The sequence below is a fragment of the Lepisma saccharinum genome, chromosome 9 (genome assembly GCF_977018435.1).
Source record: "Lepisma saccharinum chromosome 9, izLepSacc3.1, whole genome shotgun sequence".
In the NCBI taxonomy this organism is placed as follows: Eukaryota; Metazoa; Arthropoda; class Insecta; order Zygentoma; family Lepismatidae; genus Lepisma; species Lepisma saccharinum.
Window position 1 is genome coordinate 46,898,302 of NC_139237.1, and position 21,811 is coordinate 46,920,112.

The 21,811-nt window shown below is 35.9% G+C and overlaps 1 long non-coding RNA gene across 1 annotated transcript; it reads left to right on the forward strand.

The window, feature by feature from the left end:
- Positions 1-10,718: 10,718 nt before the first annotated feature.
- Positions 10,719-14,852, forward strand: LOC145992657 (uncharacterized). Its single transcript, XR_014442193.1, has 3 exons — positions 10,719-10,818; positions 13,136-13,195; positions 14,721-14,852. It is a non-coding gene; the product is annotated as an uncharacterized LOC145992657 (long non-coding RNA).
- Positions 14,853-21,811: the final 6,959 nt, after the last annotated feature.

The window sequence follows — 21,811 nt, forward strand, 5'->3', positions numbered from 1 at the left end:
TCAAAGCCCGTTTGGACCTCTGTATCGCCGCCCAGGGAGGCCACTTTGAAACCGGCTGAACATCTTGTTCCTAAGGTCCCATGTCATTGTTCTTCAGTGTTGTTTTGCTCAATTGTTTCGGTTTAATAACTTTATGATCACAAACATTAGTACGGGTTATTTCTTGTCACCCGATATTTTATTGTTGACAGTGAAAATAGGAGTACAATCATTCCACAGCTTCCTCATGTATGTAAATTGTGTGCTTAGATTACGTGTGCAAGGTCTTACGGAGTGAATATCTTTTGCGTAAGATTTACTTTCAGAAAGACTCAGTGAAGAACTGTCATATGATTACAAATATGAGTTCCACTGTGATTATTTCTCTTTGAGTGTCTAACATCGGAGCATTACGTCACTGAGACTAGCGGAGCTTTCATAAATGCAGTGTGTATCTGTGTGTGTGTGTGTTTTTGTGGCATTTTCTTGAAATATAACTCAACAAAATTATATGAAGTTAATTACTGATTTTTACATATTATGAAATAAAGATTCTGTTAAGTCGCATATCATAAAGTTCTAACGTAGTCCAATAAAGAATAGTTTAAATAATATTGAAAATCACATAAATATATCGGAAAATTGATTTGGTATGCCATTTAAGAGATACGAGTCAACTCTCATCAAGATGGAAAACACGTTATATGAAAATTTCAGGTGACTGAAAAACCATCGATTTACTGACGTACGCACGAGGCGAGCTGATGGGGCTACAGCCCATTCCCAAAATTTGTGAAAATACAGGTTTCAAATAAAAGCAGTAATGAAAGCAGAAAAATACAAGTGGTAAGTGCAAACTTCCATTAAAAAGATCCCGATTACCATTTTTGTCTTTAAAACTAAGGTTAAAAATGAAAATTAAGAAATACTGCATGTCCGAAAAAGAACTCCGGGATTTCAACCATGAGTACATTATTCTTGTTGCATAATGCCATGGTGTTTTTCGCGACAATAAACAAGTTTTACTTCCTTCATTTCTTGTCAATTACCGATAGTAGGAATGTCACATAGCTGTTCACGATAAGTTGTTCATAGAAACCGTGAGAAGAATACCTTTACAATTTATTCTCCTCCGAAAAAATCCTGTTCATACCAATGCATGGATCACTCACCGCAGAAGCAACTTCGACTAAAATATTGATCAGTAGAGTGGCTTCAAATATTGTCCTTACGATGCAAAATCAATACAACACCTACATTTCATACCAGCACAGGATAATTAAAAATGAATGAAGCAACTGTGTAGTGGTAGAAATACTGTAGATGGCTGGGGATGCGGGTGTAGAACGTTTGCTTCCTAGTGTACTTCTCGTCCGGTTTCCTCCGTCTCCTGGAATGCTCCAACTTGCAGAAGAGAATTCCACAGGAAATGAAGGTTGAAAGTACAGCGGAACTGTCTACTATTTAAGCAAAAGGTGCCCTGTCACCAGGCCTTATTTCAGTTGTAATCATTTAGTGAATCATTGATAGTAGCAGCCAGTGCCGCCGCCAGGAAGCAGAGGTAAATGCTGGCGCATCCCTCAGCCACCTACCCTTCTCCTCCTACTCTCATTTTGTTAGCTCAGTAAACGGTAAAACATCATCTGACCTTATCTCATTTCTCCCGAAATAAGTGCTCTATCAATATGGTAAAGTAGACGATTTAAGTCGTGGAGGCTTGGCTTCCCGGTTTTTAAACCTATATTTTTCTCTCTTTTGGCATCAACCCCCCCCCCTCCTCCAATTGTCATGTCTATTTCCATTTGCCAAGCAATGAGTGTTCAATGGATAGGCTCAATGAACTCGAAGATGAACTTGATCGCACCCTCGATGAACTTCATTCATTAGCTGTCTCGTCTACCCCAATCCCCCACACCAATCGGCGAGCCATTACCAGATCTTTAAGTAGGCACATACAGGGCACTCGAACGATGCATTAGCTGATCCGCACTGTCCAAACCACCCCGAAGAGTCCTTACGGCATCAAGTAAATTCGTGCGACCTTGAGGTAAACATGTCGAATACCGCATCCTTTAAAACGCCCGCATTTTCGGGAGGAAAACGAGACAGTGTCCGTCAGTTCTTGTTGAAGTTCGACAACCTGGCGGAATTTCACGGGTGGAACGAAGAGCGAAAGAAATCGGCTCTGGCGTTAGCGTTGAAGGGAATCGCCCTGGAATGGGTTTTCTGGCATAAAGCTTTCCCCGAACTTTGCTACGTTGTCCTAACACGATCTCAAGGACAAATTAAAAGACTCGTTCCCGACCTCAGGTGACCTCAGGTTATCCGAGGACAGGATCCGTTCTAGGATCCAAAGGAAGGATGAAACGGTGATGAATTACGTAACGAGCAAATCCGCTCTGGTCAGGAAACGTGTTCCTAGCATTCGAGAGGATACTCTCATGTATTCCATGATAAGTGGCCTCCAGGATAAATACCTGGAAGCCGCCGAAAAGGAATTCGCAAGTTTGGAAGACCTTATTAGCTGGCTGAGACGCGTGGAGAAGCGTCGAGTCATCGCTAAAGAACGCAATCAGCAAGAAAAAATTAATATAATCTTTGGTTCTGATTCCGACATGTCGTCTTCAGATTCCTTCTCGTCTGATGAGAAAATCCTTGCGAAGCCGACACGAAGGAAACACGTTCACAAGCACGAACATGCGAGGGCAGATTTAAGATACGTTAGTAGACGATTTAAGATACGTTCTTTCAACATATGGCTTTCACTGCAGCAAGTGATGCAGAAGGGAAGGCAATTCATATTGCATCTGTCAATGATAAGGTGATTCTGTCTGTCTCACCATCAACTTGTTTTATGTTGTAAAAACCACGACTGATATACATCATTAAAATTTTTGTATTTGTAATACGTACAAACGTCTGAGGGAAAATGCTGAAGTATATATGTAGTTTAAGAACAAATTGAATTCCTTTCTTTCATTGCCTAAAAGTTTCTCAGAAAAATCAGAACAACTATATTGCCGTATTACAATAAAAAATGTTCGTTGCATTCGAAAATGTATCTCAGTTGGAAGAATATTCTTTGTTCACTGACCTTCACTCACAATCCGCGTGACACACAAATGATGTGCTCCAGCATTTTCTACACCAGCAGTGTTTAGTTTGAGTGTCGAGACAACTTCAAACAAGGATCTCAAGAAATGTGGAAAACATAAGAAAGTACGTCTGGCACACGTTAAGACCACAAGAAGTTTTCCCATATGTACCTACACACGAAACAGAAGGGGCAATCGAAAAGATCTAAGTGAGTTAACATTCTAACTATGCAAAACATATATGTCTGAGAAGATAAATGTACAGCGCACAGCGTTCACCAAATGTTTAGACAATGACATTTGATACTAGATAACCTAACTTACACAAGGCATTGGTTGATTGCGTTTGGAGATAGGCGCAATTTCAGAGTTGCCTGTACACAATGAATATTTATAAAATGAAACAGAGCATTAAGAAAATTCTGTACGTTCAAAATACGTATAGTTCATGTTATATCGCAGATTACAAAATATTTTTAAAGACTAATGAAGCTGAAATTCTTTAAATATATATTTATAATGTTAATTGCATATTTTCTCATTGGTGATTTGTTCCTTCTTCTAATCAATTTACTTCTTTCTTCATTCAGTTTGTCAGAGAGCGGTATACAGGGAAGAGCAAAAGAGAAAGAAAAACTGAAGCACACAGCATATCCCACGTTCTGTGAAGGAAAATTTGACAAATGATTAAATATTTTGATGATGATAGAGGAAAGGTCACATTCGTCGTGCTGCCTGTTCATTTTTTCTTTTGGTTAAGAATCGTTGCATATAGAAGAAATTACGTTTGTGTTGGAATTATATATTCATGCATAAATATACGGAATAGTACAAAAAGGTGTTCCAGTTAAGAGTGTAGCCAAGGTGTAGTGGTTAATGTAATTGATTGAAATGAAAGAATAAAATCCTTAGTCCAATCTACGTTGTTAGATTTTCCCTTCATATTTTACCATAAAAGTGTATTGTAATATTTGCAATGGAGACGTGAAGGTTCAAAACATGTTTTCATATGAAAATCATACATTATAATATTGTTGAGATTAACGCACTAATAGCACAATGACGCCTGTTATTATGCTCTCTCTGTGCCTTTATCATACGCTCTAGGATTTACAAGAGTATTGTATAATACATTCCCCAATTTGTTGTAAGGTAACTAGCCATCTCTGATTTTTTTTCTTCCTAGTAAACTAGGAATTGATTCTGTGCATATTCAGACATCAACAGAATGTTCCTGGTGTTTAACTGAACCATGAAAATGTCATTTTTACCAAACAAATAGTCAATACATCGTCAATGCAACCAAAGCATATGGCATACTTTTATTACTGCGAAGAATATAATATTCATATAATAAAATATCATCACCAAAAAATTAATGCGTTACATGAACTATGAAAACATATCCTGCATAATATTATCTATTCATAATTCTGTTTATTCGCCCTTTCCATTTCTACTGCACTCGTATTATGTACAAAGCATTTAAAGTTCTTTGTTTAAAATATACATTTGCAACATTTTGTTAAAATGGGCATTGTGGTATTAAATTATATTGACCTAGAATCGGACAATCTTTTGATTACTAGTCCAAGAACCAATAAGAACGATGAAAAATTCTGTCACGTACCCTGTGTAAAGAAATTTTGCAATTATTAGTTCTTCAGGGATCTGTCGTAATCCTATGGGCGATTTTTATAATTTTTGTACCTCTAATTAACCCTGTAAAAATTACGTACACAATTTCCCCTGTATATCCAACATCTGTGGTGAGTATCCCATAGGTTATAATTTGTTCACAAATATGACAAACGAAAACGTTGTTGATGATAATGGTGATATAAATTGATAGCTGCCGTCAGTGATAGCAGAGAACAATTCTTCAATAAATCAAAGGTTACAAATTTCGGAATTTCTTAAGGTTATCTAAATTACGGGTTATCTAGATTATTTCTGAAATTAAATAGAAACATTTCGTGTAGTCTTAAGTAGCGGCGGCGCAAAGGGCAGAGCCGCCGTGAAATGGCACTACCTTCATACTTTATCTGCAATGGTATGGAACAGATCGACAAATCAACAAACAGCAGATATGGTTTCCACAGGAAGGGAAGCAAAGGTAGTGTCAATCACATGTTTCATGTCATCCAGTGACCATGGCTTTGTGACGTACACATCGTTCTTCAGTTTTCCAGAGTTTAGAAATCTAATTGTGTTAAATTGTGACATCTGGGAGGTTACTTGACACTTCTTACATTGCTGAAAAGAAAAAAATGCTTACCTCTGACACTTTGGGCACATTAATGCCTACCGCCTGGTGGTCTGTACACAGGCAATTGAATTACATTTGTCCGTGCTGCAATGGAACGAAAAACAACACAATGCCTACACACGCTCACACACACACTCAATGTAGATATTGTAGCTTCAAATACAATAAGAAGTCCAGTCAAGATGTATGTAATAGTTTCTCTGTTATTAACATTCAAAGAGTGTAAACACTATTTTGGGGCACTCTGTATTTTCAATATGCGATGTTTAATGTCATAAATAAACTCTTCCCTCCTCTACCTAGTCGAGATTACCGTGTTAGTACGTTTCGTTAAAAATTTCATTTCTCCTTATTCTATTAGCGATGAGTCTATTGGGGAAATATATGATCATTATCTTCCTTACAATTACATCATCCACTATTAACGGGAAAATTCTCAATTTTCTTGTAAAAATATTTGACCTAATAAAATGTAAGTACATATAAGGACACACATACACCCCCCTCACACACACACACACACACAAACACACACACACACACACACACACACATATATATATATATATATATATATATATATATATATATATATATATATATATATATATATATATATATATATATATATATATATTAGGGTTATGACAAAAAAAATTAGCCTGTAGTAGAAATCAATGAACTTTTTAATACAGAATCAGAAAATGGCAATTATTTCGTTCAATCATAAAAAATGTTCCGCACCAATGACAATGAAAATTCTCAAACTTAAGTACATTCAGCACAGTCAAAATGTATTAGTTGAAATAAGCTTTAGATTCAAATATTTATCTGTTTTGCAATTCTGGTACAGTTCTTCCATTCATTTCACCCCTCGTTCGGCACAAATATTCGTCCGTGGTATATCTACAACGGATCTTTGAACATTCCCGTAAGTTACCAAGCACTTCATGGCTATAGAGCAATTTAATTCGGAAATTCCATCCATCAGTTTCTGGTGAATCTCTGCGTTGAACATTTGGTTCGAAAACCAGGCTTCCTGCCATGTATTTGAGATGAAAGCGCACGGTATTTCCAGTGATATTCTCCATTTAGGAATGAGGAAGTACGAAATAAGAGCATATATAGCACGTGAATTCCATCTGGCATTGTGAAGAGACGGTAATTTTCTCCGTTTAATTACTGGGTATGCACCAGTTTCTTTAAGGAAACGGAATGCTCTACATAACTCATACAGAAATCTAAAATCATCTCGCCAAACTGGATTTTGAACAGTTATCATTTCACTTTCTGACTTGTAGGACTGCTGCAAGATATCGTATTGTTTTATCATTTCGTCCACGAATTCATGTTGAGAGTTGGTTTGGTAGAAGAAATCAGATTAAAGAAGTCTTACACATGCTTTACGATTCTAATAAGAATATGATGCTGGCAGCCAATTTACTTTGGTTGATCAAATCCTCTTGTGATCATTTCACGTTTTAATTTTTGAACAATTCCATTCACTCGTCCAGTATTTACCGCTGTTGTGTCACATATGATCATTTTGAAGTTCTTCCATGCATCAAATTCATTCAGCAAACTTTGCAGTGCATTAAAAATATCCTGTGATGATCCGCTTTCACATTTTACTATACCTAATTTCAATTCTCTAAGTGAACTCTTCCAGATTGCCACTTGATACTCATGATTTGCAATTCGCTTACCGTCAAAATGAAGGCAGAAATGTTTATCTTCTTGCAAAATAGATTTTTTTACGCTTCGCATCTTCGCCACTTCTTATAGGGGCTATCCACCGGAAGGAAGTGCCTTCGAGCGGACGCCATACTTGTAGCACAACAACTTCCGGTTCGTAGGCTCACAACATGCCGCTAAAGGGAGCTGAGATTGTGTCATGTATGAAAGGAACGAATGAGTGTGTACAAGGAGGATGTAAACTACGATCAGGGCTAAATAATCTTTCATGGATCTCTCTTCATCCATTTTCTCGAGATCTAGTGGCCAAATTATTGCATTGAAGCTGTCAGGCGTGAAAATTGGAGGACCATTAGCAGGAGTAGACTGCGCAGTAATGACAACGGAACGAAAAAAATGACACATTCCGATCCAGACTTCGGAAAAAAATGATAGTTTAAAAGTAGTTTATTCCCTGCATTTTTTTTTGTACTAAATGTCCGAAATTTATTGAAATAGCAGTTTTTATTCCAGAAATGCAAAATAAATCATCACCCGAGGGTGAAATTGTGTGTATAATTATTATTATTATTTTTTGTATTGGGTAATGTTGAATATTTTCCGCTCCTATAATCTCCCAATTTAGTCGGGAAATAACATTATTTTTCCCGTTTTGAACGTCAGGACTTTAAAAATACCCCGTCCTGTTTCCTTCCCAACCAAAAATTTTGCGTCCCGCACCACTTGCACTTCATTAAAAGTAGAAGAGAAATCATTCAAATCTCGATTTTCTCCCTGTTTTAGTGATATGAGCAAAAATATTACTTTTCCTTTCAAAAGATGCTCGGTCATGGCCAGATAGGTTACACGTTAAGTTCTTGAAGTACACACGAACTGTATTAAATTTTTGTGTAACCAGATTTTTTTGTGTGTGTGTAACCAGAGGAAATATTTTTTGTGTAGCCAGAAAATTAAGTGCGGGTACTATTATTAATTTTCGTCTTTTGCAATGGAAATCTTTTCAACATTGATAGATAGAGTGCCTCCCCGATGGCGCAGTGGTAGCCTCGTCGCCTTGTAATCAAGGGGTTCCGGGTTCGATTCCCGGTGGAGGCATATTGTGGTTCGGATCCCAATTTAAACTGTAGGTCCAGTCCCAATTAGCCTTACTGTGCACAAAGTGGACTTAAAACACCAACTCAATCAATCAAATCAACATTGATGGAGAAGAGGTCCTAGGTTTGAACACCATGGTGAGGCAATGGTGTGTCATTGTGTTTGTCCCATCATTAATTTTTCCAGTTTATTATTCATCTTCATCGTCATGTTTAACACAAATAGCAGAAAATTGACTTAAAATAACAATGAGCGTTTTGTATTTCTGCGTTCAAACGAGAACGAAATCAGCAAGTGTGCATTATCGCATCCCTCTGACTCGTCCTGACTGAAGAAAGAAGAAAAGAAGCTCCTTTTTCCGTTTTTTATATATCCGTACATCTCGCACTTTTTCACTTAAAACATAAATGTATGCATTTAAGCGCTCTCGCTCTGTAGGAAAAATTACTTTCTATTTAATATGTAGGCTACAAATATCGCCAATGAAACGACGATCAGCAAATGGATCTCATCCTGGAATAATGCCGTATTACTTCCTAGTTGCTCATCCAATTGATATGCAAAGGCCTCTACTTTGCCCTGATATCTCTTATTCTCCTCGTCGTCAAGTGCTTTTATATGATCCATTTCATCCGGTATACAAAACGAGAAGAAATGCCACAAGTACGCGCTTGAATTACCCGGCCGCCGTGAACCGGAAGTTGTTGTTCTACAGTTCGACAATCGATTGTGCCGTTCGATATGTTTTTGTTTACTCGTGGATAGCCCCTGTAACAGCTTGCCAAACACCTGACTGTGATGGTGTTGGAACACTGATTCCATATTCGGCCAGGCTGAAGCACACTACAGCAGCTCTATTACTTGAAAGAGGTTTTTTGTCACCAACTTAGCTGCATGTGATGTTGAAAAACGCACGACTCGTTTTCTTTTGTCATTTTCATTTTCACTTTCTTCTGATACAGATGCTGTGTCAGAAAATATTTCATCACTACTTACTTCTGCTGTTGATGTGTCATCTACATCAGTGGCAAAGACAGCGTTTGGTTCAGATTGTGAAGCCGATTTTCGAAACTCGCTTAGAGGAATGGGTGGACGATTGTGGAGCAACTGTGCTTGTTACATATCCAATTTTACCTTGTAATTTAACTTGTAACTTGTAACTTGTATAGTTCTTTATAGTTGTTGGCACAGCCAATTTCCGTCTGTTTTCGTTATGTCAAATATATTTTCTATTTCAACTTGAATTGAATCCTTTTTCCTCTTTCTATTTTTATCGTTCTCTTCAATCAATTTAACTACTTTTGACATAATTGTTTGTTTCGATAAAATTGAAAAGCTAATTTTTTCCCATAGAACAATAAGCTTACCAGTTATCATAGCCATTCTTTCATTCTTAGCTTTTTCATGTTTCCAAAAGTGTATGATAGCGACCAATAATGTTTTTCTTTCTCGGAAGTCGAGTAAAAGAACTAAGTGTTTCAATTATAGGTACATCTCGTCTTTTTGTTGCGTCAATAGCTACTTTCTGTGTCCACGATTCCGCATTTTTCTTAATCGTTTCACTTGATTTATAATATGCCATTATAATACTAATATTGAACTACCAAACCTGAAAATAGAAAAAATAGCTATACACAATTAGTCACTTAATAAATAATCATTTAATAATTACTACATTAATTTACTAATTATCACATTCCCTTTTCAAATGATGTTTGTGGTATTTTTCGAAAGAGCCCCAAAAATTGTTGTCATTGATAATGTAGGGTTATGAAAATATTAAATTTATTGTGAAGCTCTTTCCGAAGAATCCCCGTTGATTGAACCACACCAACAGTTACACACACTGTGTAATTAGCATAATCTGTAACTACATACAGACACAAATACACGTATCATTTTAAATAATGTTTTACTAAAACTCTCAAACATTTTATTAGTTTTATCGTGAGCGATATCATAAGGATCTACTTTTTTAGTAGCTACAGGATACAGCACCGTACATACAGTTCTCGTGACACACACTGAAACTGAAATGGCTTGGTGCGGGAAGTTTTTTTTAGAACCACCTGCAATTATGAATTTTTAGTAATCAGGTCACAAAAGTTCATCATTTGGGACCACAGGAGATACAAAATTTTGCAAAATGTTTTTTTGTCATAACCCTAATATATATATATATATATATATATATATATATATATATATATATAGATATACATATATATATAGATATATCCTATGTGTTTGGGTGGTGTTTGTGTGTTCCATTGTGTGTACTCGTATAATTGAGTATCACTGTATGTAACATTATGACTGAAATCGCAGGAAATTGTGCAGATCCAACATATGACGTAATGAAGCAACAGGTGTGCGAGACATCTCATGAAATCGAAATGAAAGATGTACAATATTGTAACGAAACTGTGTGACAGTAGTTGTCTGAATTCAAAAGGGACAGATGTTCTTATGAGAACGACAAATGATGCAAGATTTGAAATGTTCTTGCATACTTTGTTTAATTGAAAGCACATAATCTGGCGAAATATATATATACGAAAGAAGGAATTGAAGAAAACCTGAATCGAAGAAGCAACAATGCAGGCATATATCATATTGCTCATATTTCTTCTCTGCTCCATAGTGTCCTCTATGGCAAAGAGCTGTAGCAATGACATGGGATTTGTAAGTACTCGAATTAACTGATGTGTTATAATTGTTATATCAGTATTTATTTTATAATTAGTGCTTGATGTGTTTGTTTGTTTCAGTATAATTATATATCTATTCACTACTCTCTCTTTCTCTCTCTTCTGTTTTCCACTCACAGAGAAAAGGGGTTCATTTTATGTATTATGTTCAAATTATATCAGCAAAATAGTATCTACTTATGTGCAGGGGTGGTTTGTGGGTTGCTGAGGCGTGTAGATAGGAGAGATTACAAGGGGAAGAGGAAGAAGGGAACAGTATAGAGGAAATGGAAAGAGATAAATGTTGTGCTGGTATGTATACAGGGATTACCTGAAATGAGAAGATTAAATTCGAATTAGAAATTAAGTTTATGATTTTGATAATGAATAACAGGAATAAAATTTATGTAATTATTTTTCCAGCAAGAAATGAGAAAAACAAGGGAAAATTACATGTTTCCAAAAAGATGAATTAAAATGCAGGAACCAAGTCAGAATGTTATGTTCTCAGGTTCCATGACTTAATTCATGCAAGAAAATGGATCCATGAATTTTTTAAACATCGTAGATTTATCAAAGAAAATTCCTGATTAAAATTTTCCCAAATAATTTAAAGATTTCTTTTAACGTGGTGCTTAAGCTTTAAGAACATAATAGTATAACTATGCATTTCACTATATTAAAGGTATAATACGTAAAAGATGAACCGTTGTGCATAGTAGAAGTTTGCTCAATCCTCAACGCGACGTAACTTTCCAAGTTGTAGCTTCCAGTAGGACGAATGGACTTTAATTCAAGTTCTTTGAGTTACAGGTGAATTTTTATTAGCATAGAATTCATTTTCTGTTTTGCAACATGGCTCTGAATGTAATAACAAATTGTGGATTGATAGCCTTTCCAACCAAGATTTTAGGGCACTAAACTATCAGTTTTTCACTTCGTCCATAAATTCACCTATTCCAAACCAAACAAATACTGCATGGTGGCAAACTCCAGATAAGCATTGTGCCAATCACGAGATTGCGAATTGATCCTGTAAAAATGTCGAATAATATCCCTAAAATTAATGATCAGTGTATTAGGCTTCATAGAAGAGAAAACCTGGTGTGGATATCCTCTACGAGAAGTAAGTTACCGAAGTTAGGATTGTGTAACTCTACAGAAATCAAGTGGTTATGAACGTATTCACTTAACATTCGTGAATTTGCAGGAGTTAGAACTTGGGATTGTGTGTAATTAGATGAAACAAATTATCAATGCAGGTAATTTTCTCAAAGTAACTTAGTTTCATAAATTATTATGATGAATGTGACGATTGGCCTTTCAACATTTATGTATTTATATGAGCTTTAGATACTAGGTTCATTGTAGTGGGTCATCTGGCCCTGTCATTTCACGAAATTGTCACTTTATATCATCATTAATTTTCGAGAAATTCACAAATATGGAATAGTATTATCGTTCACATGAGCAGATAAGTTGTCAGCTCAATCAGAAAATATCTTAGAATAAATTTGACATTATATTTTAATTTTCTGAGATATCGAACTTTGAGCAATCATTAACCATCAACTAACGATTGACATCTACATATACGGTATAATATAATCGGGAACTTTTATGTCACGTTAAATGTATAATAAATAAACCATTATACCCTCCGAATCTGAGGTGTCCATTTTGCCCAAATTAAATGCATCTCGCAGTAACATGTAGAAAATTCAGTTCTATTAATTCGTCTCATTTTGAATGTATTAGACTTTTTTTAAACACCTTTCATATTTTAGGACATTTAAGATTTGTCTTCTATCCCCGGACTTACCAAATATCTACATTGTCTAAATTTATTTCAGAGGAATTCGCAAATCGCTAACTTGTAGGCATTTCTATAAATTGCTGATAATTTGAAATTATTATAGAAAACTTATGACGTCTTTCTTCAAAATTGTGCATATTGTAAAAGAACAACACCAATTATTTGAGCAATTAAGATTTAGCATTTTTAATTAGGTTGTTTGTCTAATATACGTTTACACAAATATTGAACAAAAATATTGAACAAAATTGGTTGATCTATTAATTAATGTATTTTCAACTATCTCGGAGCTTTGTGTATCTCCTCGCTGTCACGAGTAATATTTCATAAGCAGATTAAATGTTTTATCATCTCAGTCGAGAAAATTTACGCTCCCAAAGAAGTGCAACAAGTCTAATAATTATAAAGATTAATATTATTTGGAAATGTATTTCGCTTAGTATTAACATTCAACAAGGATAAATTGTAATTAATATACCTTTCTCTCGAATTTCAGTGCACTTCCAATACGGATTGTTGTAAGAAACTAAAATGCAAATTCATGGTGTGCGGTTAGGTAAGTTAATTAATTAGTTAAGTAATTACTACAGATAGAGCTCAAGAATCTAAGCTGTGGGAGAAAGTCTTAGAATTGATTGGAGCCGTTCTCCACCTATATGTGGTTCCACCGCTACCCATTGACTACAACGCGGCGACGCTACGACTGCGCCATCGGGGAGGCCATTTTATAGCTTAGAATTCCACTTAAATCTATAATTTATCTTTTGAATGTACTACTATTCTCAGTAACAGTAAGTCAATAGCAACGACAGGAATGAAATAGCGATTAGGTAGAATTCATGAAAGCGCTATATTGAAAAATGAAGGCCCCACTGGGACTCCGTAAGGACATACGCAAAGTGAATCTCCCAATATGTCACTAGAAACTTTGGTTGCGAGATATCTACTTAGAAGTGTACATCAAAAAGTCAATGAGCGTTGAAACACAGAGACGAATTAATTTATCAAAAAAGCGAAATCAGAAAATGAATGTCCACATTAGAATTTTCGATTTCATTGTGTATCTTGTAAAGGACAACTGATAAGAACACGATATCGAATAATTTCGAGACCATGAAACAAGCTATATGCAGCTGCAGGGTACTGGACATGTTCTCCAAGAGAACGAATTTCGGAAAACTTGAATGGAAACTTTCACATTTACTCGTTGCGATTAGCCAAAAGTGGAAGAAAAACGACGTAAAATAACATAATTCAATCAAGTTTAAAAAAAAATTAAAAAGTATTCATGTTCAGAAGGACAACGAACGTAAGACTTAACTAATGTTGCGAATGAAACAAATATGGGACGATCACCTTTTCTGACTACTCTAATAATGCATAAACCACAGCAATACATAATTTAATGTTGTTATCATTATTGTTATTAGCATATTGTGTGCCACTGAACAAAGACAACCAAACTCCGTTTTTCTTGTTGGAAAAGCTGTGCAAATGATGTGAGGGAGCAATGTAGAGACAAGAGCAAGAATTTAAAATCTAATATTTTTTATCCTTTAAAGCAGCACTTAAGCTTTATTTATGATCGGTATAACAACAATTGGAAATTGTCACATATTTGGATGCGTGTGTGTGTGTGTGTGCAAAGGTAAACATTTCCCCTTCGCATTGCATTGTACTGTACTATAAAGGCAAATAAATAGTTGGGGGGTATGGTCCCATACATTCGTAATCTCGACCAGGTGGAGGTGATGTGATCAGCACCCGATCCCGGCTATCTTTACCTTCAGGGTTGTAATATATAATTTGAAAAATAAACTATTTGTCACATAATTATAAAATTGTCCTCTACAAATTATGAAATCACTTACAAATGAAACCACATAATCAATTGAACTTGAAAGAATCTTATTTATTTCCTGCTGTAAGTACAACTATCTTCAAAAATAAGCATGTTTTTGCAGTGACAACTGCAACAAAAATAATCCATGTTTCAATCAATAGCGCAAATCTGATATTTTTCTTCTTTGTAGTATCGTTAAAATTTGTCTTGTTAAATTAATTTGCATTTTACTTTGTAGGTTCCCAGCATGAAGAGGAGTATGGCCGGCTTTTTCAGAATTTAGGAAACTATATTCATTATTAATTTTCTTCAAAATTTTGAATTTATATCTTGATGTCGAAAATAATTGTAATTTCAAAAAAGCATGGTTTCAAATGAAAAAAGTAGTTTTATTGTAAATTGAAATGGTAAATTTCAATAAAGTTATAAAAATATTACTTTGCTTTGTATCGCAAAATTATATATTTTATGTATGTACGTACATAATTTACTGCTGCACATGGCAGAGGAACATAATTTACACTTTTTTTTTAGATTATGAATATTTTACTTTCCAAAACGATATTGCCTCTTCATTATCATAAAATGCGTCTTTTTTTACTAGTGTTGTATTTTAGAATATTATTTTAAGTACAAATAAAATTTAATATGACAATATTTGATACATTTGAAGCTTTAAAACAAAAAGGAGAATGCTGCATATCTACGATTCTGATAACTTTGTGAAACATTTCATCACTGATAAAAATATTTCTCTTTGGTTATTTTACGTTACGTTTGGTACAACGATGACTGTAATTTTATAGTAGTGAAATGGTGATTGCGACAAACATGCGACATTCGAATGATGTCACATCCACTGACTGTAAGATACTTGCACCTCCATTGCGTTCCTGCTCTGATATTCGTCTTGTCATCGTTGCAATTATTATACACAAGCTGATTACTCGGCGATGCCCGGGTTTTTAATGAATTCTAACTATAGCTTAAAATGTAACTAATTAAATTTACAGGTATTTAAAAATATAAGTACAGTATACAAATCATAAAGTAATATATTTTAAAATTCACTATAATATAATTGTAACAAAAATTTATGAACAACATTTTTAGTTCCATATCCATGAACAAATAAATTCAATGGCATTGGGAGTGTCACTATTCACCTTATCGACACCAAAAACTATGGATTCCACATTAATATCGGTCGTTTTCGATTTTTTTTACATGTCACCCCCTCACACCCCCTCCCTAGGTGTGCCAGGGGGTGTCTTACCATCACAGTATTTCTTTCGAGATTGCAAGTGATACGTGTTCAAAGTTCGGTTGAAATCGCTCCAGGTGTTCAAGAGTTATGCTGGAACAAACACACACAGCATATACTCACATACATCCATATTTATATTCAGGGTGTCATTTTAATGGCTCCCACGGACCACGGAAACGTATAGAGGACATCAAAACAAAGAACGTTTCTCAGTAACATTTTTCTCGTTGGTGCATCATTTCGGCGCTACAGTCGTTCAAAAATTCCCGTTTTGCCGCATGAATGCTGGCAACCACACTCAACATTTGATTGCATTTGTGACGTCATAGCCCGTCGAGAAATGAGGCGTTCCAGGGTTGCCAGGAACACACATATTCCGCGAAAAATAACGGAGCTACAATCAGCCACATTATGTGCCTTAAAACAAAACGAGAAAACACGTTCTGTAACCTAACAGGAAGTAAACAAACGATACGAAAAATGGTAGAATGAAAATAGAATTGAAGTGGAAGTGATCATATCGAATTTTGTCTCACTATACATGTCGAATATTTGCAAATCTAGTTACCAAGTTGGCATCTTCAATTTAGTCTATCCGCTTCTTCCTTCAGATAATCATTGTCTGTGACACACTGAACAGATGGTAAAATAGAAATGAAAGAACTCAAAATTCCAAAGGTAAGCAACACATAATATAATGCATATTCAGGGCATTATGAGGCAAGTAACAAAAATGGTTGAAAATACAGGGTTATAAGTAGTAGTAATACAAGCTCTCCGAGGACTATGTTTATCTATGTACCGGATACACATGTAATGGTTTGCAACTGTGAACAGAGTATATTCGCTACTGATTCATAATTAGATTGTTACTGTGGCTGTACGTGTTTTAGCCGTAATGTAACAACGTGAACCTCTGATACTTCCGTTATCAGCACAAAAGTACCACAACGCATCTGGATACAAACCTGTAGATATCAACCTCGCAACAAGATTTGCAAATATTTGACATGTAGCTGGGCGTAAACAGCCACATGTAAGCTGTAAGTCCAATAAAATTTAATATTGTTGATATTAATGTAGGCTGAGAAAAACTTTCATTTTGACACTTAATTTTGAATACGTTTTTACCATTTCTCATATCGTTTTTTCACTTCCCCCTTACCCTGAGATGACTGCTGATATCCTGGCTGGTAGGCTATGATGTTCGGTCTACTGGACGGCTTTCTCGTTTCGTTTTACAGCTAATAATGTGGTTGGTAGTTTGTCATTTTTCACAAAATTTGTGTATACCTTGCAACCCTGCCGTGCGCTGTTTTGCCGCAGGATATGACGTCACAGATACGATCAAATGTTGTGTTAGGTTGCCAGCATCCAGGCTGCAAGACGGTCTTTTTTGAACGGCTGTAGCATCGAATCGACGCACCAAGAAGAAAAATGTTACTGAGAAAAGTTGTTTGTTTTGATGTCCTCTATACGAATCTGTGGTCCTTGGGCGCTATTAAAATGACATCCTCTAGATAGAGATTATGTAACGAAGTTGAGCAATGCTGTCTCAATTCCTCCAAACAGGGACACGAAGAACTGTTCACCACCTGGTGATACCGATTCGGAGATGCATCTTCTAACAAGAATATTTCTGCACAATTCAAGATAAGCGAGAAGATCTGACTTGTTTGAAAAAATAAATCAATATAAATCAATGGGTGTATCAGCACATATGGATATTTTACAATCTTCACATTACATGGGGAGAAACCTTTTATGTAAAATGTTTACCAAGATTTTAAAAATTGATGCAAATGCTAAAATATTGCCTCCAAGAGTACTTTAGAATGTACTGTAAAATGAGCTACTTTGGCAATAAAAGGAAACAAAGTTAACAATTCCTTTCAAGTATGCTGAAGCTGAAGCTGAAGCCACCTATTGAAACTATAAACTGTACGCATTCTTTTGTCCTTGTTGCCTTCCGAAGGATTTGTTCCACATACGTTACGTATCAGAGTGCAATGCAGCTATATGGTCCAAGGCTTAGTCCACTGGTGCACGTTTATGTACCATCACAAGTTTCAGAACTTCATGATGTTAATGTTATACCCTTTGTCAGCAGTATCATCCTATACTTAAATAAATACATAAGTATATAAATTTACAGTATGGGTGCAAGTGTTGAACTCCAGTTCGACAATAATTACAACCCACCAAAAATCATTTACGTATAATCGATCATACCATGCCGGAAAGCAAATTGTGCAACAAGTGCAGCGCAGATATTTACATCTCGCACTGGGCGAGGCACCAGTGCATATGAGCACCGGAAAAGCCTTTGTTGACGATCAGGCCTTGCTCTCAATAAAAAAATGTGATTACCATAGAAAACCTATTATAACTTATTATTTATCGACTTACAAAACTTGTTTACTTTTTAATTTTATTGTAATTTTAAATAATATCTGGAAACAAGTTGTTTAATAGCATTAGCTACTTGTATTTCATTTAAAAAATGGTAATGTTAACCACCCGAATATTACAATGTGTCTTGAAGACATATGTAGGTGACTAGGTGGGTGGGTGGTGGGATCTGCGTACATATTGACAGTCTCGGTTATTTATGAAGGATGCGAATCTCGTCTACGCTCTCAGGTCTACGTCCTCTTCCTCCTGTATGTGTACCACATGCATTGGGAGATTCCACCTCCCTCAACTCTCTTTCCACGGAAATCGTGTCCCCTTCCAGGTGATAACCTTTAAGATAGCCTGCAGACTTCTGACACGGAAATTCCCGCTTCGGTTTCGCGCGTTTCCATTTAGTGGGAATTACACCATTTGATTTCAAGAGAAGCAGAAAAGAGAAATTTTGTTACTTTCTATTGCTGCATTTCTCATCCTCTCAGTGCGTGTTACGGGTTTTAATTGACTGCATGGATGTCTTCTTGTTAAATATTTGGCATATTAACCTTTGTCTTGCGTGTCGTGTGCGGTATGAACACGATGTGTACATATCTCCTAATCAAAAAATCCTTTCCCTCTCTCTATCTCTAGCATTCTTAAACGCACAGGTTTATTGCTACAGCAACACAAACCTTCCATCTGTCCTGATCCTGTGCAAGATCAATTCAATATTTTCCATTCTTATCGATTTCCTTTAGGTTCATCTCAAAGTTATCCCTCCATTTTCTTCTTGGCCTCCCTACAGGTCACTTACGATCAGGTATCATCTGCAAATATTACAGAGCGCCCTCAACTCCAGTAGAATTAGCCAATCTTCAATCGTAATTAGTGACCTTTGTGTTGAATTGATGCTGAAACCCTACTCCAGAAATATGTCGACCTCGCCTCCATCTCCAGCCTTCAAGCCTAATGAATTAAAAATTTCACAAATAACGATATAACAATGAGTTAATTTTAGTTATATTTAAGTGAAAAACAGAAGACCGATTGTTCAGGCAATTCTCTCTCTATCTGTCATGGTTGCCATTAGACAAAGGAAGTATCTCAGTTGCAGGTGCACGGTGCTTCGTCAACCAATCAGAGTTATCTTGAGACGGGTTGCAAAGTATTTTTTATATGTTTTTTTACCACAACAACACAAAAGATATAAAATGTGATCGAAGAGGTATTGGTATAAAACCGGAGACTATTTGACTACAAGGAACTTATTAGAGCCATTAATCATTCTACCAAGCCATGTATTTGTAATATGCTCGTAAATGAGTGATAGGAAAACGAATCCTCTTATACGAACTACGGAACCTAACGTGACTGAGTGCCATGCATAAGTGCTACTCTTTTGCGTTGAGTGGAATGTGTTTACCAATTGTCATCTGTTAAGGCAGAGGCTGATGTGCGGAAACAATAACTGATTTGTACAGTAGTGTCCAAAAGTTAAGCATGACGAAGATATGAGAAAATGTGTTATTGATGAAGTGTCAGAATTGCACAAAATATAGTAAAAATTTATCAATACTTTACATGAATTAACAATTGTTTTTAGTGTGAAGACAAAAAGTCGAAAAATAAGAAAATTTGAGATTGCTTCCTTAACGAGAAAAAGAGGTTTGTATGGGGCGTGATCATCCCCAACAGATACACAGCCTTGCAACGACGTAAACGGTGGTTCAAGAGCTCTACGGACATCTAGTTCCATTTCCCACCAAGAGCAGTGCGAAGCTCTGGAAATGTCTTTGTTGGAGGCTGGAGGGCGTCAACTCGTCTCCAGTATTTTTTTCTCCTGGAGCCCTTGCTGGCCTGTCCATGCGGTGATTTCTTCATCTTCAAGAGATTCATCGAACTATTTGGCTCGATGCGCACATGCATTATCATCTTAGAAGTTTAAATCTGTGTCGACTGCGACTCTGAAAAGTTTCAAATGTTGGATTTCCTCGTCCCTGTACGCCCATATAACGTGATGTCTGCCCACACTAGTATTCCATCATCACCCAACCGATCCCTAAATATGTTGATTGAATGAAATAATATAGCACTAATAAAATCTTCAAATTTGCTCGTATGTGGAGATTTGTTGTCCTATAGATGTACCAGAAATGGCAGGCATCTCAGTGAAAGGGAATTAGTCACTGGAATTGCTGACGAGAACCGGACAACAAAGAAACAAGTGGAAGAACATACTGTAAGAAGTTTTCAATCTTGAAATCTAGGTTGTTAGGGAAAGTCACAAAGTATGATTTTCTCTCAGGTTTCATCTAAGTCACACTGAATAAGTGTGGGGAGTGAATTTGGAAGAGTGAACTAATGTCATTTATATGCAGAGATTCTAAACAGTGATTCTACAAGATGCATATCATGTCTGTAATGTTTGCTATTAAAAGAATGAACATAAAGAAGTCTGCTGGAAAATTTCATGTTTTTGCTAAACTTGCCTGCTGTTGTACCCCGATTTGTATATCCTTGAATTTATAGCTCCAAATTAGGCTCTACACGATATTTTAATTTTATATGTAAATATTACACTACGATTGATTCTTAGAAATCTGTAACTGTTGCAAATAACCGGTAGCAGCATTTTACAGTTTTATTACTTTGAGGGTTTTGATACAAAAACAACATTCTGAAGCTTAATTCTTTCAATTTCAAGTTTTTTACCTACATAGCGTTTATGGTTTTTCATTTATTGTATTCTAGTAGGACAATTATAGTAAATTTTTAATAAGTTTAACCGTGAGAATACTGGGATGATAGGGAATCTATGAATTATTAAATACTAAACCTGTAGTGCAATGGTGATATTTTTTTTCTTCCCCAGTTCCATTAGAAGAGAGTAGTTCAGAAGCAATCCCTGGATTTAATGAAGAGGAATGTGGATGTTTGCCCTTCTGCAATGAGATTATATACATCGAGCAAGATTTCAAGGAATATCCATTTCACAAGTACTATAAAATTGCGAGTAGCTTCTAGATTTTAAATTTCTTAATGTATTAAAATGAATTCACCTAAGGCATAATTATTATAAAACATGTTATGATCAAAGAACTATTAACGTTATAGTGGCAGAAACAAATAGACAATTTAAATTTGCCACCATCCAGAGTAGAGCGGTTCAGAGCCTCCAACGTTGGTCGGAAGAATATCGAGATCTTGCTTTGAAAACGTTTATCAGAAACAATGACTCCGCTACTGTAAGGCAGCGGGTTTTTCGACGACATTTTGACATCGCAAGGAATGGAAAGATTCCGAGACGCCAAACAATATTAAATTGGGTTACACAATTTAAGACTACTGCATTAATTACCAGCAACAGGCTTGCTGGTCGCCCTCGAACTGTACGAAAACGTAAAGTGTTTGTCGAGTTGCAGAAGAATTTCAGCATAGTCCTTTGCGTTCTGCTCGTCTCTATTTAATAGCCTTACACTTAACCCCTAGAACCGTTCGAAACATCTCACATGAGGTTTAAAATTGTGACCCAATTCAATATTGTTTATCATGTCAGAATCTTTCCATTCTTCCGATGTGAAAATGTCGTCGAAAAACACGCTTCGATACAGTAGCACTGTCAATGTTTCTAAAGAACGTCTCCACAGCAAGCGCTCGATGCTCTACCGATC